A 16,163-nucleotide genomic window follows, 5' to 3' on the forward strand; every position below is an offset into this window, starting at 1 on the left:
AGCCTACCTGGGTGTCTAGCCCCCCCGCCACCTTGCCAGAGACTGCCTTCAAGGCTGCGAAAGCCCTGTGTAAACCGGAAATCTCCTTGGGGCACCCCCAGTTTCTACATCCCGCGGGAGGCAGAGACCATTACTGGGCACCACGCACTGGATCCTTGAGCACCTATCCTGCACTCCTGGCCCACCGCTGGGTGTTCCCACCCTCCTGCTAGCCAGAGGCGTAGTTCTAAGCGAGAACTCAGCTCAATACACCTTGGAAGAGCATACCAGCAGCAACAGACAGCTGCATCCACTCACTCCTGGGTCCAGTAGAAGCAGCACACCCAGCCTGCACCCTTGGAATAGGCAGAGCTCTGGCAGCAAGCGTGAGCACCCAGGAACCAGCACCCATTTGCCCAGGGTACATCTTGGGACCACACCGGCTAACCCAGCTGGAATTTCCAGAGACACAGGAAAATCCATCGGGCCACAATATCTGCACAGGACCTCAGGGGGAGGTTCTAATTATACCTTGGTCATGCTCCACCCGTGTCATAGGGAAGCACAGGCTGGAGTCTAGGGTGGTGAGTGCAGAGGTACTGACCACAGGTTAGAATTTCGCAGAACCTGTGAATTGTACAGAATCAAATAAAAGTGAAACCAGACATCCGGACACATAAACCTAAAGCAGCTAAAGGAGAGAAGGTGTCCAAAAACCCAGAGTGACCTAAGAAGATAAAAAATATAGTACAAAGAAAACTAAGAGACATTGGATGGTATTCTGAAAGTTACTAAAGCAATCAGATACGCACATATTATATAGACCTGACCCCATATGCGTAAATAAGGAGGACTGTTTATTTTACTTTTAATGTGGATGTTTTGTTTTATATTTCTTTTACAGAGCTTTTGTTTTGGTATGGTTATTGCTGTGTTATTTTTTTTTCTTTCAACCCACACTTCTCTTACTTTCACATGTTGTTTTTTTTATATATATATTGGATAGTTTGCCGTATTTTTTTATTTCACACAGCTGCTAGCTCCTTTTATTTTATTCCTGTTCTTTTGTCCTCTTTCTTCCTCTTTCCTTCCTTTATTTTCATTCTCCTCCTTTGATTGGTCTTCCTCCCTTTTTCTTGGATTACATAATAGTCTTGGTATCTTGTGTGGATTTTTTTTTCTATTCTTTTTTTATGTCTGTCTTCTCCTTCCATCACCCCTATTTACAAACCTTCCCACACTAACCCTACATACTTTTCTCCCCCAAAACTTTTCCACATAATATACCTCCTGGTCTAATACTCTAAGTATTTCTTACATTCATAATTACTCCACGAACGACAAGAGTCCTAGTAGTTAACTCTCTCTCATTCCTAGCAAGATTTCACCTTACCATACTTAAAGTCTTTCTCAACCTAAACATATCCTCTACCTAATCCGACTCCTTTACTAATCACCCCAGCTCCTCCCACATCACCCACCCTCAACACTGGAAAGGCTCTGCTGACTAGCCGATACCCCAACTCCTAATATTAAGATTTGACTAAGCATAATACTCACGAACGATGGGTAGAAACCAGAAAAACAGGACAGAGAATGCTACAAATATGAGAACCAGGAATTATGAAGAGACAGCAGAAATCACGAATACTGACCTACTAGAAATGCAAGAAGGGGAGTTCAGAATCTTCTTGTTCAATATGATGAAAGGATTCAAAACAAGTATAGAGGAGGTTAAAGGTGAATTAGAAACACTAAAAAAGAATCAGAAAGAGGTCTGGAATGAAATGAAAGAGGCAATAAGTGAAATGAAGACAGCAATTGAAAGAAACTCTGGAAGATTAGATGAAATGGAAAACAGAATATCAATATTAGAAGACAGTACATCCCAAACCGAAAACACAGTCAGCGATATACAGAAATCTTTACAGCAACAAAACCTAAACATCCAGCAATTATGGGATAATATGAAGCGCCCTAATTTACGGATAATAGGCATTGAGGAAGGGATAGAGGTACAGACCAAGGGCATCTGTAATATCTTCAAGGAAATAATCTCAGAGAATTTTCCAAATATGGAAAGAGACTTCGATCTTCAAGTCCAGGAGACATACAGAACTCCACTGAGACAAAACCAAAGAAAGACCACTCCACGCCACATAATAACCAAAATGACCAATATAGAGGCTAAGGAAGGAATCTTAAAAGCAGCGAGAACAAAAGGATGGGTGACATATAGAGGCAAAACAATAAGAATCACCCCAGACTATACAACCCAGGTCATGAATGCTAGGAGAGACTGGTACGACGAGATTCAGACCCTGGAAGAAAATAACTTCCAGCCCAAACTAATCTATCCAGCAAAACTACTATTCAAGATCAATGGTGAATCCAAAATCTTTCACGATAAACAGAATCTCAAAAAATTCATGAATTCAAAGCCAACACTAGAGAAAATTCTTAAAGAAATAAACCATAAGGAAGAAAAAAGAAGCAGACTTCAGAATCAGAGAAGAGAGGAAGTTAATAAGTGGGCCACTTAAGTAAAGAAGGAAGATCACACCACCCAAGAGTAGACTGAACACAAAATGGCAGAAAACAAAAATCATATTTCAATAATATCTCTTAATGTCAAAGGACTTAACTCACCAATCAAAAGACATAGATTGGCAATGTGGATTAGGAAACATAATCCAAATATATGCTGTCTGCAAGAAACACACCTCACAGCCAAAGACATCCACAGGCTGAAGGTGAAAGGATGGAAAAAGATATACCATGCCACCAGTGACCAAAAAAGAGCAGGGGTAGCAACCCTAATATCCAACAAAACAGACTTTAAACTAAAACACATCAAAAGAGACAAATCAGGGCACCTCCTTTTACTAAAAGGAACACTATACCAAGAAGATATAATGATAGTAAATATTTATGCCTCAAATATGGGTGCAACCACATTTGTAAAACAAACCCTTCTGGACATAAGATCCCAAGTAGACCCAAATACAATAATTCTGGGAGACTTTAATACGCCTCTCACACCACTGGATCGATCTTCAAGGCAAAAGATGAGTAAAGACGTTTTAGAACTAAAGGAAACCATAAACCAAATGGACCTAATAGACATTTTCAGAGTATTTCAACCAGGAACTACAGAATACACTTTCTTCTCAGCAGCCCACGGAACCTTCTCCAAAATTGATCACATCCTGGGACACAAAGAAAATACCAGCAAATTCAAAAAATGTAATATAATTCCTTGCATCTTTTCAGACCACAACGGAATAAAAGTAGAAATCAACAACAGGAAACTCGAAAGAAAGTATTCAAATTCATGGAGAATGAATGATACACTATTGAATGACGAATGGGTAAGAGCAGAAATTAGGGAAGAAATAAAGAAATTTATGGAAACAAACGAAAACAGAGACACAACCTACCAAAACCTATGGGACACCATGAAGGCAGTACTAAGAGGAAAGTTTATTGCATTGAGTGCCCACATAAAAAGGATGGAGAACCACCAAGTAAAGAACCTAATGACACAACTCAAGGATCTAGAAATTCTGCAACAGTCTATTCCCAAAGCCAGCAGAAGGCAAGAAATCATCAAAATTAGAGCAGAAATAAATGAAATAGAGAACAAAAAAACAATTCAGAGAATCAATAAAACAAAAAGTTGGTTCTTTGAAAAGATTAATAGAATTGATAAACCCCTGGCCAACCTAACCAAAAGAAAAAGAGAATCAACTCAAATTATCAAAATTAGAAATGAAAAAGGAGATATCACCACAGATAGTGAAGAAATTCAAAATATTATCAGAAACTACTTTAAAAATTTATACTCCAATAGACTTGAAAACCTGGAAGAAATTGATAGATTTCTAAGCACAGTTAACCTTCCTACACTTAGCCAAGAGGACATAGCAAGCCTAAACCAACCAATAACAACCAAAGAAATAGAAATGGCAATAAAAATTCTTCCACCAAAGAAAAGCCCAGGCCCAGATGGGTTCCCAGCTGAATTCTACAAAACCTTCAGTGAACAACTAATACCAATACTGCATAACATGTTCCGGGAAATTGAAAGAGATGGAACTCTTCCAAATTCCTTCTATGAGGCCAGTATCACATTAATCCCCAAACCAAATAAAGATGCCTCAAGAAAGGAAAACTACAGACCAATATCCTTAATGAACATAGATGCAAAAATTCTAAACAAAATACTAGCTATACGCATTCAAAACTATATCAAGAGAATAATACATCATGACCAAGTCGGTTTCATCCCAGAAAAACAAGGCTGGTTCAACATACGCAAATCAATACATGTTATTCACCACATAAATAGAACCAAGAACAAAAACCACATCATCATAGCAATAGATGCTGAAAAAGCATTCGACAAAATCCAACACCCATTTATGTTAAAAACACTGCACAAAATTGGGATAGAAGGAAAGTACTTCAACATCATTAAGGCAATATACTGCAAACCCAAAGCCAACATTATATTGAATGGGGAAAAACTGCAAGAATTTCCGCTACAGTCAGGAACAAGACAAGGATGCCCACTTTCACCACTCCTTTTCAATATAGTCCTTGAGACTCTTGCTGCAGCAATCAGACAAGAGAAGGAAATCAAAGGAATTCACATAGGAAGAGAGGAATTAAAATTATCCTTATTCGCAGATGACATGATCCTTTATCTGGAAGACCCAAAGAACTCAACCAAAAGACTTCTCGAGCTGATTGACAAATTCAGCAAAGTCGCAGGTTACAAAATCAACCTAAAGAAATCAGTGGCTTTTCTTTATGCCAACAACGAATCCACAATGAAAGAAATAAAAACAACAATTCCATTCACTATAACCTCAAAACCAATAAAATACCTAGGAATAAACCTAACCCAAGATGTAAAAGACCTCTACAACAAAAACTATAAAACATTAAAGAAAGAAATAGAAGAAGACCTTGGAAGATGGAAAGATCTCCCGTGCTCATGGATAGGCAGAATAAATATCATCAAAATGGCCATTCTGCCAAAACTGATCTATAGGTTCAATGCAATTCCCATTAAAATACCAGTGTCATTCTTCAGAGACCTAGAAAAATCAATCATGAATTTCATATGGAGAAAGAAAAGACCTAGAATAGCCAAAGCAATTCTCAATAACAAGAAACACGTAGGAGGCATTACAATCCCAGACTTCAAACTATACTATAGAGCAATAGTAGTAAAAACAGCATGGTACTGGCACAAAAACAGATATACTGACCAGTGGATTAGAATAGAAGATACAGAAACAAACCCACACATCTTTAGTCAATTAATCTTTGACAAAGGGGCCAAACACATACGCTGGAGAAAAGACAGCCTTTTCAACAAGTGGTGCTGGGAGAACTGGCTAACCATTTGTAAAAAGATGAATCTAAACCCCTATATCTCACCAAACACAGGAATCAACTCAAGATGGATCAAAGACTTAGAAATTAGACCTGAGACTGTGAAGCTAGTAGAGGAAAGCATAGGTTCAACACTACAACATATTGGCACAGGCAGTAACTTTCTCAACAAAACCTCCAAAGCTCAGGAAATTAAAGCAAGAATAAACAAGTGGGATAACATCAAACTAAAAAGTTTCTTCTCATCAAAGGAAACTATCAATAACCTAAAGAGGAAGCCTACAGAATGGGAAAGGATCTTTACCAGCCACCATTCTGATAGGGGGCTAATATCCAGAGTATACAAAGAGCTCAAAAGACTCTACACTAGCAAAACAAACAACCCAATCAAGAAATGGGCAAATGAACTAAATAGACACTTCACAAAAGAAGAGATACAAAGGGCTAATAGATACATGAAAAGATGTTCTTCATCACTGGCCATCAGGGAGATGCAAATCAAAACTACACTGAGATTCCATCTAACCCCAGTCAGAGTAGCAAGCATAAAGAAATCAAATAACAACAAATGCTGGCGAGGATGTGGGGAAAGAGGAACTCTTTTACACTGTTGGTGGGAATGCAAACTAGTTCAACCACTATGGAGATCTGTGTGGAGATTCCTAAGAAAAGGTGGGAATAGATCCACCATATGATCCAGCTCTACCACTCCTGGGTATCTTTCCAAAGGAGTTGAATTCAGAGAACTACAGCAACATATGCATACCTATGTTCATAGCAGCACAATTTGTAATAGCCAAAATATGGAACCAACCCAGATCACCAGCAACAGATGAATGGATAGCAAAACTATGGGAAATACACACAATGGAATTCTATTCAGCCATAAAGAAGAACAAAATTATATCATTTGAAAGAAGATGGAAAGCCCTGGAGAACATTATGTTAAGTGAGATCAGCCAAGCACAGAAGAAGAAGATACATATGTTTCCTCTAATATGCCCAAACTAGGAAACACAAAGAATACCAGAGGGACTCCAGATATTGAAGGGGAAATACTAGCTAAGTTTGGATGGTAAGATAGGAGAGGAGGAAGGCCGGTCTTGATTAATAAGGGTCTACACTTGAACATGTGTAAAATTATGAATAAGACATGGTTAACCTGGACAACCATTGGTGGGGGGGGGAAGGGAAAATGGGGGTGGGGGGGGAGGGCACCAAATATAGTGTAAATGTATACTATTTATGTTCAATAAAAAAATTGTTATAAAAAAAAACTTTTGTATCAAGATGCTTAACATTTGTTTTGGCTGTGAAATTAAGGAAATAGCCACCAGACAGAAAAAGGATTTGGTTTCTTCTTTTCTTCTACTGGGGATTGAACCCAGGAGCATTCTACCTCTGAGATAGACCTCTAGCATTGTCTTGTTTTGTAAATTTTGAAACAAGGTCTCACTAAGGCTGGCTTTGAACCTGAGATACTTCTGCCTTAGCCTCTCAGTAATGGTATTACAGGTGTGTGCTACCATGCCTGGCTCAGATTCCTTTTTTTTTTTAATTTTATTGGTGAATTGTAGTCATACATCTTAATGAGGTACAAGATGGTGGAGGCATATATGCACACATCACTCAATTATCCCATATTCAAATCTCAGTAGTAGACAGCCAAAGTTCCCACTATGATTCTAAAATATATTACTCACATTGAGAGTTCAAAAAGCTGGCTCACACCGAGAAAGACTCATGAAGAGAGTTTTTGAATATAACTTTTCTGGAGAGAACCTGGCTATGATTATGCTATCCCCAATTATCTAGCAAGGGTACTTCATGAGAATGTTCAGAGATTTTAACATTTGATGCCTACAAAAAAGGTGACATGAAATTTTTTTCCATTTTACTTCTGCCTGAGAAATTTAAAGGTCTGGAGCTGGGCATGTTAGTTGCTGGTGCTGGCATTCATTCAGCTCATTATGTTGGGTGTAATTTATGTATTCAAAATTAAATAGGACAAAAGATTTGTTTGTATTTCATATGGATTAGATGTAGGCCATATAAGAGAAAGGTATCTTTAAATTCTTTTAAATCCTACCCAAATTGGCTGGGCATGGCGGCGCATGCTTGTAATCCCTGCGCTTAGGAGGCGGAGACAGGAGGGTTGCACAAGTTCGAAGCCAGCCGTGCTGGCTTAAGAGACCCTGTTTCTAAATAAAAAAGTATAAAAATAGGTCTGGGAGTGTAGCCTGGAGGTAGAAGGGTTTCCAGGAACCCCAGTACCACCAAAAAACCCCCTACCCAATAGCATTGCCTTAAGTAAAAATGTAACTGACAGGAAGAGTGCCTACACAGAGAAAAAAATATCTCCCATTACACAGAAATTGAAATTAGCTATAACCAATGGGCTTTCTAAAGGAGCCATGGAAGTGTCAGTGATATAAAGAATTAGCTTTAAACACCTGTCAACTCACAGAGCAGCAAGTCTTCTGAAATTGCTATCAGACAAGGGAGAAGTTTTATTCTTTTTCTTTCCTAATCCCTTTTCTTTGAACTTGGTAGTATCAGAAGTTTAATCTACAAAGTATGGGAGGGGAGAGGGAAATCTGGGGGAAAGAGAAGGGAGAAGAATGACCATGATAACCTCTAGGACAATTGGTAGAAGGCCTCCAATGGAGGTGGAGAGGATTTTTAACTTTAAATCAAATTGGTGCATGACTATAATCCCAGGTACTTGGGAGACTGAGACAGGAGGATTTAGGACAGCATCAGCCATTTAACAAGACTAACAGCAATCTAGTGAGATCCTGTTTCAAAATAAAAAGAATTAAGAGGCCTGGAAGTATAATGTGGAAATAGAATGCCCCTGGGGTTCAATCCCTTATATATAAAAAAAAAGAACTTTATTGCTGTATAAGAAGTATCGATCATTTCAACAATGAAATTTAGATAACAATTTTGTGACTTAATTAACTATTAGACATATTACCATGATTGATTAGTTATGAGACCACTTGGTCTTTATCAAGTTTCAGGGAGTAGACGAACAACTTCCTCCACTGAATAACCCTAAAGGAGAACAAATGGTAAATAGCAAGTGCCTTTCTGATTAAACCCCAAAGGTTGTGCTTACTCTAGATTCTACTCCTATTCTCTGAGATTTATCTAATTTAGAATAAAATCTAAAACCACTAGTTCAGATTTCATATGACTGCCTTCTTACTTATTCTACCTCAGCATATAGGCTCTTTCTTCCTTTCCTTTTTTTACTTTAAGTTTTAAATACTTTTATGAGTACATTGAAATTATATATCATTATGAGGTGCAATGTGATACAAACACACATGCACACAGTTCTTAGTTATTTTCTTCCACATCTCATGCTGAAACACCCTTCTCCATCCCCCTATGTGCTAACAAAACCAATAGAAATACCTTTATATATTGCCAAAGTATTATTTGAACTATTTCCTTCACCATTTCTTTTTCTCCTTCCAACTTCCCTTCCTTAATTCCCTTCTAACTATTCTACTGGGCTCATTCTAAAACTTTGGACATTTATCCAGGTTCCTTACAATGCCTTTTTTTTTTTTTCCTCTAGGTTCCACATAGGAGAGAAAACATAGGACCCTTGCCTTTCTGAGACTGGAATGAATTCTCTAATTCCAAATTTGTTGCTGTTTATTGGCTGACTCTTCTTTCTCAAGTATGGAATCAATATCATAGCCTCAAGGCTCTTCTTACCTACTCCTGCTTCCTCCTTATCTTTCATGAGCAGTTTCTCAATACATGTTTTAAACATCTATACTGTTATCTGGTATTTGGAGGCCCCCTTCTGACAAATAATCATTGGGGATCTTTTTCAGAGAAACTTCAGGGGGAGTTAGAGCCAGATTTAAAAGGTTGGAGCATTAATCAAAGATTCAGCAGAGACAGTGAATGTGGGTTATTTTTGGGAAGAATAGATGGGAAGATATGGTGATAACGAGAAGTAGAAGAGATGAATTTGTTTTTGGTGGGTATTTATATGAGTGTCAGAAAGGTGACTAGTAGGTGCCAGGACTTTCACTTATGGTAGAATATCTAGTCCTCAGTAATTATCTGGGGGTGGGTATTACTCTTCCCACATCAGATGGGGAAATGAAGCTTATGCATAGTAGTCAATTTGCTTGCTCCGTTAAGAGGTGTATCTGAAAATCAAACTCCAGCATTGGATGATTTCAAAGCCTTTCTTTTTTTTTTTCTCTTCAGATTTAGCATGATATCTTTGGAGAGAGCCAGAAAAGAAGGACATGTTTGTGTACTTGTATGAAAAAGGGAGAACGAGGATAGGCGATAAATCCAGGTCCTAGAAGAGGCAGGAACTGATATGACTTCATCAGATCAGCAGAGGCATCTTCCTCTGAGATAAGGATGGCTCTAGATCATCAGCTCATGATACTTCTTACAGTGTTCCAGTGTCCAGTCTCTGCTTGTACAAGGAATGAAATATGACCCCTTTCCTATGGTTTCCAGGACCCCTTGTCATACCTTAGCCCAATGCTCTGCATCTCCCATCATCATCACTCTGACTTTTACTTCACTCCAGACACCAATGTCTTTTTTTTCTTCTTTTTTAGCAAGCCAGGCTTTTGCTGGTCCCCAGGCCTTTGCACACATTTTTTCCTCTGCCTAGAAAAGTCTTTTTCCAAAATCAGTCATCCAAGCAAATGTCAGATGAGAAACCTCTGAAAATCATTTGTAATTCTCTCCCCATGTTATTCTCTTCTGCATTATTATTTAACTGTTATTGTAGAAGCCTCATTGTCAGAAACTATCATGCTTATTTTGTTATCTTTCTTTTTTCACTCAAAAACTTCATGATTTTAGAGACCTTGCTTGCCATGTTCTGCCATATTCTGAGGGCCTAGAATAGTACTTGGCATTTTTATTGAGAATTAGAAGTAAAAGAAAGGCAGTGTAGAAGATTTATATCGTGAAATCTTGATTTTCTGCTTTCTTGAAGTTGGCAACTAGTGAGAATAAAAGGGATTGGAGGATTTAGGGAAAGTTGAGAAAGTGGGTATAAATAGAAGAGCGAGGTGAGTGATAAGTAGAAAAGAGACATGTGCTGGGTCTGCTGATGTTTCTCCTCTATTAGTAAATAAAATTGTGCACGTCATAAGTATCACCCCTATGTTCTTATTTGAACTTTGTTTTCTTGTAGGGTCAATAAATGTGTGAGTGACTAAAAATGTTTCAATTTCACTGTTAATTTTCATTGTTTCCATGTTATTTCAAGAATAAGACCACTTTTGACCCATTTTTGTCATTTTTATTCTCCATTTCAAACAGATATTAAAAGGACCTAGCATTTTTTCTTAATATTGGCATTTTTTTGTTTTATTTTTCCATTCTTTCCAAGCTATTTATGTGTTATACCAAACACTTTCCATCTTAAAGTAGATAGTTTCTTTTTTAAGGAAAACAAAATCACTATAAGAAGTAAACCAAGCAGAATCCTCATTTTTTATTTATTTTCTTTCTTTTTTTTTTTTTTTTTTTTTGGTGGTACTGGGGATGGAACCCTTCTACCTCCAGGCTATCCTCCCAGACCTATTTTATATTTTTTATTTGGAAACAGGGTCTCTTAAGCCAGCGAGTGGCTTTGAAACTGCGTGATCCTCCTGTCTCTGCCTCCCAAGCATGGGGATTACAAGCGTGCACTACCATGCCCGGCTTTATTCTTTATTTATTTATTGGTACTGGGGATTGAACTCAGGGGAATTACACAGGAAAATCTACACCCTCAGCTCTATCATATTTTTAATTTTATTTTTTGTGGTACTGGGGGTGGAGTCCAGGGGCTTTTTTTTTTTTAACCCCTGGGCTATACTTCCAGACCCATTTTATATATTTTTTGGAAACAGGGTCTCACTAAGTTGCTGAGAACCTCACTAAGTAGCTTAGGCTGGCTTCAAACCTGTGAGATCCTCCTGTCTCAGCCTCTCAAGCGCTGGGATTACAAGTGTGAGCAACTACACCTGGCTTCATATTTTTAATTTTGAATCAGTTTCTTGCTAAGTCACTGAGGCTGGCCTCAAATTTGCAATCTTTCTGTTTCTGCCTCCCAATGAGATTACATATGTGTGGCTCAATTTTTATTTTTAATGTTAAGTTTGTTTCTGTGGGATTTCTATTGCTCTCTCTGCCACCTGTAACATTTTAGGAATTTAATAATCCAACAATCAAAAGGCAAGTTATTTTTATTTTGAAATTTTCTGTGGGTTTTGGAAATATATAACATAAAATTCAGAATAATTTAAAATAGTAATAAGGGTACTTCAAATTGGGAAACAGTCCTAAACTTATATAATGCATTCATTTGTTTGATAAATGCTTATTGAGTACCTATTATACATTAGGCACTGTTTTAGCTAGGGATAGTGGTTATTTCCTCTTAAAACTTCACTGTGAAGAAGTTAGATGCATATAAACAATTTTGGAAAAATGTAATAAAGCAAATAATGTCATTTATTTTGAAGATCACATATAGCACAACTCTTGGGAATCACAAGATGGAAAGGGTTGAAGCAAATCAGAATATTTTAAAATTGAGTCTTGAAGCTAACAAGGCCAAATGGCAGAAGGGTAGTCCAGGTAGAGGAAAGACATGTAAGTTCAGGGGAGCTGAACTAGTGAGCAATGTGGTTGAAAAATAGTGTCAGATCATTAGGACTTTGTATAAAATATTAAGTCATATGGACTTCCTACTGAAAGTGGGGAAAAATTCTTCAAGGGATTTTCATCAAGAAAGTGTCATAACTAGTTTGTTTTTAGCACATTCCTTCATGAGTTAGGGGAGTTGAAGATGGAGCTAAATCAAGAGATGACTGAGAAATATTAAGACCTCAGCCATGGACTATGACAGACCGAAAACAGATGAAGGAGGAAAAGTTAAAAGAATGTGATGTGTGATGTTGCTGCTCTGTGTGGAGAGTGAACCCGCCCTCCTAGGTGCTGCCTCGAATAACCACTTCTAAAGTTGAGGAACTTAAAGACAAAGCCTGGCTACAGAAGATACTGAGGCGAATTTGGAGCATTTTCAACTGATGAGTTATTGATATTCAAGTGAATATGGCTGAGAAGCATTAGAAATGCTGCCCTGAAGCTCAAGGGAGATATTGTGGTTAGAAATGGACATTTATGAGTCCATAATAATCTATCTAAAGGTGTGAGTGTGGTGGCTCATGCTTATAATCCCAGTACTTGGGGGGCCGAGACAGGAGGATCCCCTATTTGAGAACACCTCAGCAGTGTAGGGAGATCTCATCAATCTAGCAAGGTGAGATCCTGTTTCAAAACAAACAAAAAAATAAATAAAAAGACTAGGAGTCTATGAGTAAGACTAAGAGTAGAATGCCCTTGTGTTCTATCTTCAGTAGCTCAAACATACAAAAAGAAATAAGTAATAAAGGTGACTGAATCCCTATCAGTGAATGAGATCTTTAGTGACAGTGGTTAAGTGATAAGAAAAGAGAGTATGTTTTTAAAAAAATTCTGGTGAAGCCACGCGTGGAAGTGCATGCTTGTAATCCCAGCATTCAGGAGGCTGGGACAGGAGGATTCAGTTCGTGGACAGTCTCAGCTTAGTGAGGGGCTCTTTGCAACTCAGTGAGACCCAGTTTTAAAATAAAGGATAAAAAATAGGGCTGAGGGTGTAGCTTGAAGGTAGTATTTCTCTGGGTTCAATCCTCAGAACCACAAAAAACAACAACAAAAAACCCTGGTGAACATCATTATTTGGGGGCAGAGAAATAGAAGCCATAAATGTTATAGAGAAAAGTAAGTGAGAGGGTTAGGAGGAAAAGAAGGAGCAAGCAGTGATAGAAATCAAGGAAAGAGCTTCAAAGAAAGGTATAAATTTTTGTCATCTTGAAATTTAAATTTTTCAAATAGCTGTTGAGCAAATTATCTTTACCAGATAGTGTAGTATATGATTACACAAATTGACTTAAACTTTTGATTTAGAACTTCACAATAAATATGCTTAGCAAAATTCAGACCTTAAATTTTTCTAATTTAAATTTGTATCCTATAATAATCTTGGCAATTTTACAAAGATTATTTCCTATAATAAATCACAAATGTAAACTATGTGGAAGTAAGTACAAACATTCAAATACATTAGATCGAGCTGGTCGTGGTGGCACACGACTCTGTTTCCAAATAAAAATATTAAAAAAGTAGGTCTGGGAGTGTAGCCTGGAGGTAGAAGGGTTTCCAGGAACCCCAGTACCCCAGTACCACCACCACCAAAAAAAAAATAATAAATAAAATAAAATAAAAATTAGATTGATATTTTAAACTTGAGAGTTTGCCTCAAGTAACATTGATTGCCTTCTTTCAGTGTATATATAGACAGTTTTGTTTATTCTTGTATCATGGCAATTATTTAAAAATGTATCATTTTGAAAATGTCACAACAAATAAGATTGGAGAGAATCATATGATAAAACTTCATATACTTGTCCCTAGATTCAATTATCAGTATTTTGCCATGCTTGCTGAGTATAATCCTTTAGAACTAAGCTTCTTCCTACCTTTCTTCCTTCTTTCCTTTCTCCTTCTCCCTTTATGTCTGCATTGTTTAAAGGTAAATCTCTGTTATGTAATTTATTATCATTTCTTAAAATATTTTCTATCTAAAATAAACACAGTATCTTCTCACACCTATCAAAATTAGTGTATCATCATTTTCTTTCTTTTTTTTTTGTCATGCTAGGGATGGAACCAAGGTGGTATTCTACCTCTGAGCTACACTCCTAGACCTATTTCTTATTCTTTATTTTGAAACAAGCTGTCATTGAGTTGCAAAGGGCCTCACTAAGCAGCTGAGGCTGTCCTTGAACTGCAATCATCCCAGATCCTCATGTATTATTTTCTATGGTAACTGAAAATATCATTTATTATGAATGATTTACTTGAATTAAAATTTAAGCAAAGTCTCTATAGTTTATTACCTTATTATTTTGTTAAGTTTCTTTTAAAGAGAAGCCTCAGTTCTACTACTGTTACTTTCCTCTATATTATAAAATGAACTATTTCATTGTCCTAAAGAATGTCACACTTTCTGGATTTGGCCAGTAACTTCTTTATGGTCTCATATAAGACCTTTGTATATTTCCTATATATTTGCAACTGATAGATATAGAAGATTCAACTTAAGATTTAGGTTTCTTTAATCAAGAATATTTTAGAGTGGCATTATATACTTAAAACTGTATTACATCAGGTGGCCAATACTGTGTAATTGTCCCACTGAGTGATATTAAAATTAGTAGGTTCAGGTGGTAACCAATGTCAAATTCTTCATCAGTCATTCTTAGATTGGTTTTTCTTAGCATACATTGATAAATATTGCCGGAATCAATATTTCATTAGGGGCTGAAAAATGATGATTTTCCAAGTCTCTTATTTATTCATTCTCCATGTGCCACTGGAACATTTTCAAGATGGATCTTATCTCAGGGTCCTGTTTATTCAAGTTTCTTTTTTTCTGGAGGATGCAGCCTAGTCCTGTATATTCCCCCCCACCCAGATCTTGAATCAACTATTTCTCCAATGAGCCATGCTTACATTTAATGGATAACAGAAACTGTTTCAGCCTAGGTTCCCTAGCAAACAGATTTTTGTGCAACTTATGGGCAGCACACGAAAATAAAAAAGAAATCAGGGTAGAAAAAATGGGGAGCGACATAAGATGTCATGCAATCAGTTTCCTTTGCTTTATGCCTCAGCTTTGCCAAATGCATCTACATGGCCACACAGGACATCTTCAGAGGTGGTATGAAGAAACCATGCTTTAGATAAAAGTAGGGAGCAAATGTATTTTTCTGTCTCCATTTCTCTTTTATTTCCCAGTGGTTGGTGTTCTCACACCAAGGAATTAGCTCTGTGCACTTCTATTCTGCATAATCCAGTACTTTCAGCAGTGAGTTTGGTAGCCAGATCCTATCACTGCACTGTGACATTTTGACTGAGTACAGAAGCCATAAGAGGAACCAGAAGCTTGCCATATCCCTGATTAGCCTGGTTTGATAGCAGCAGCCAAGGGGCAGGGCCTAGTGCTCCAGGCTGAAGCATTGTTTCCATGCAGTAGAATTATTTGGACCTGCAGGAAATTAGTCAGCTTGGTGGCAGCTGAGATGGAACAAGCACCTTAAGTCTAGCAAGCTGTGAGACCAACAGAGTCTGGAGAGGTCCATAAGATGGGTTTGATATAGAAACTCATGATAATAAAAAGTACAGTTACAAATTTTTGTATTTGTGGATTGTAGTCATACATCTTAACAGGGTACGAGATGGTAGAGGCATACATGCACCCATCACTCACTGAGCCCTTGCCCACTTCCCACCACATTCCTCCGCCTCCCTCCTTCTCATGTTTGGCTTAGTGATTGACTTTGATTTGTTTGTGAATGTAAATCATTTGCATTATGGAAGATTATTCATTTTTTTTATTCCAGTTCTTAAAACAATCTGAAAGGACTCCTCTTTTAGTAAAATGCATTATTTACATGAAGGACATTCTAGATTGTATTAATTAGGATACTGCTAGATAGTGTGCATTCTTTCATTATCTTCCATTAACTGGACTCCAGTACATGTCCACACCTAAGTCCAAGAGTGTCTGAGATTGATTTAGTTGTATTTCTCACAGAGCAGAAATGGGGTTGATGAGCCAGAGCCTACCACGTAGGTGAGGTACAGCATTGGGATATTTCTAAACAGTTGTGACATGTTCT

Source organism: Muscardinus avellanarius (genome assembly GCF_963383645.1).
Source record: "Muscardinus avellanarius genome assembly, chromosome: 1".
NCBI lineage: Eukaryota > Metazoa > Chordata > Mammalia > Rodentia > Gliridae > Muscardinus > Muscardinus avellanarius.